Source organism: Mandrillus leucophaeus, unplaced genomic scaffold (genome assembly GCF_000951045.1).
Source record: "Mandrillus leucophaeus isolate KB7577 unplaced genomic scaffold, Mleu.le_1.0 Scaffold434, whole genome shotgun sequence".
NCBI lineage: Eukaryota > Metazoa > Chordata > Mammalia > Primates > Cercopithecidae > Mandrillus > Mandrillus leucophaeus.
Window position 1 is genome coordinate 1,059,317 of NW_012104632.1, and position 2,451 is coordinate 1,061,767.

The following is a 2,451-nucleotide window of genomic DNA, read 5'->3' on the forward strand; positions in this document are numbered from 1 at the left end:
GTAAACCATCTTAAGTGAATTAAGTTCCACAGTTCATATGGTTTCCTCCAAATATTGCAACTCTTCTACAACGGTTAGCATGTCAGGAGGAAAAGCCACAAAATACATTCAATATCTTTTATGGCAAGGTGACCCGAAATAAAATTTTATGTAGTCAAGGATTTCTGATAGTTCTTTATCCATAGCTTTCCTCTCACTCTGTAGCAGTGATGATTGAAACCCGATGTGTACTGCAAAAAAGGGCTATAAATCTTTTTATGTACAAATAAAACAGTAGCCATTAAATTTTGCTATGATGTCTGAGTAGATATTCAGCATGAAAACATGATAAAACAACTGTAAACTGATTGTGATCAAATGTAATTACAATGACTTGTCTCCAATGAATGACATGAACTAAATACAGTCACAGACTTCTCCAAAATTACTTTGGGCAAAGAACCAAGAGAACACTATATCCTTTCTTCACTAAAGGCATTTTGCCAAATAAATCGCAAACACACAAGCTTTAATAACCACTGCCAAAAAAGCACTTGGGAACTCATTATGGAAACGTTTAAAACACACACAGACACAGACACAGACACACGTGCACTCATATTTAATAAAAACTCTTCCTCTATATTAATATAATTTTACTGAAAAAGCCACGTGTTTTGAGATTTTTAATTGGTGCTCCCCAGAAGTAAATCCAAGGAGTGATAGGAAATTACAAGCTTTTTTTTTTTTTTTTTTTTTTTTTTTAAATCTCAAAGTCAATGTATTTGGCTGCCGTTTCTGGCATCCTTATCTTGGAGAGGCTACAAGAAAATCTACTTGGATGTTTTTATGCAGCTAAAAGTAAACAATGATCTGGATTCTGAAATAATCCAATCTTTTCAATAAGCCAATGCAGGTAGATGCTCTCTCTCATTCTCTGCCCTTTTTGAGGTGACTTATTGCATTACCTACAGGAACAGAAAAAATAAAAATGGCCATATACACAGGAGTCACATTCAGCAGTAATTATGGCTGACACAGGTCTAAGAACCTAAGGACCTAGGAAAGAAAAGCGGACAATTTGTGCTCTCAACTCTACTTTTCAACTTTTGTCCATTTTTGTTGTTGTTGTTGTTGTTTTATTTTGTTTTTTAACCTCTAGTCCTGAAATTGTGGCAGTATTTATCTATACAACATTTGGGAATATTATTAAGAATGAAGGGCTGGGCGCGGTGGCTCATGCCTGTAATCCCAGCACTCTGGGAGGCTAAGGCAGGTAGATAACCCGAGGTCAGAAGTTCGAGACCAGCCTGACCAACATGGAAAAACCCCGTCTCTACTAAAAATACAAAATTAGCTGGGCGTGGTGGGGCATGCCTGTAATCCCAGCCACTTGGGAAGCTGAGGCAGGAGAATCACTTGAACCCGGGAGGTGGAAGTTGCGGTAAGTGCCCTGAACATGGGCACTCCTCAATACCCATTGGGCACATGGATGAAGGACCGCTAAAGATCCCATGCGCCCTTCCCCTGACAATAACTTTAAGGGTTAAGGGCATAAATTTTTGCCACACAGATTTCCAAACAAAATGAACAGTGGAGAAAAATGAGGTAAAATGTTATTGTCGCTGCTTAATATATATTTTTTGAGATAGGGTCTTGCTCTGTTCCCCAGGCTGGAGCATGATCACAGCTCACTGCAGCCTCAACCTCCTGGGCTCAAGTGATCTTCACACCTCCCGAGAAGCTGGGACTATAGGCACACACCACCACGCCTGGCTAATTTTTTTTGTTTTTTGTTTTTTTGTAGAGATGGGATTTCACCATATTGCCCAGGCCGGTCTCGAACTCTAAGGCTCAAGCGATCCACTTGCCGAAGCCTCCCAAAGTGCTGGAATTATTGGTGTGAGCCACCATGCCCAGCCCTGTATAATATTTATTATAGCCCTGAAATACACTAGGTGACAGAGAAGAGAGACTCTCAATTCCATGTCTTGTGGATGTTTAGATACTTATACTCACCCAGTAAAGAAAAACTGACAGGCAGCTAGGCACAGTGGTGCATGCCTGTTGTCTCAGCTACTCTGGCGGCTGAGGTGGGAGGATCACTTGAGCCCAGGAGTTTGCGGTTGCAGTGAGCTATGACTGCAACATTGCACTCTGGCACTTCAGCCTGGGTAACAGAGTGGGACCCTATCTCAAAAAAAAAAAAAAAAAAAAAAAAAGAAAAAAAGAAAGAAAGAAAGAAAAAGAAATTCCCAAAGAAAAAGATTCCAGGAGTCACCTACAGTGTATCTATTCTTCCTTGAGAAGGGCTCTAACAAGAGGGATGACAGCTAATAACAATACGGCTATGTATAAAGGAACTGTATCATCGTCAAAAAGACGTGAGACGTACCCATCACTCAAGAATCACCCAGGAGGCCTGTAGTGCCTGCCTCAGAGGTGACACCCTAAAGGAGATGGTGAAGGGTG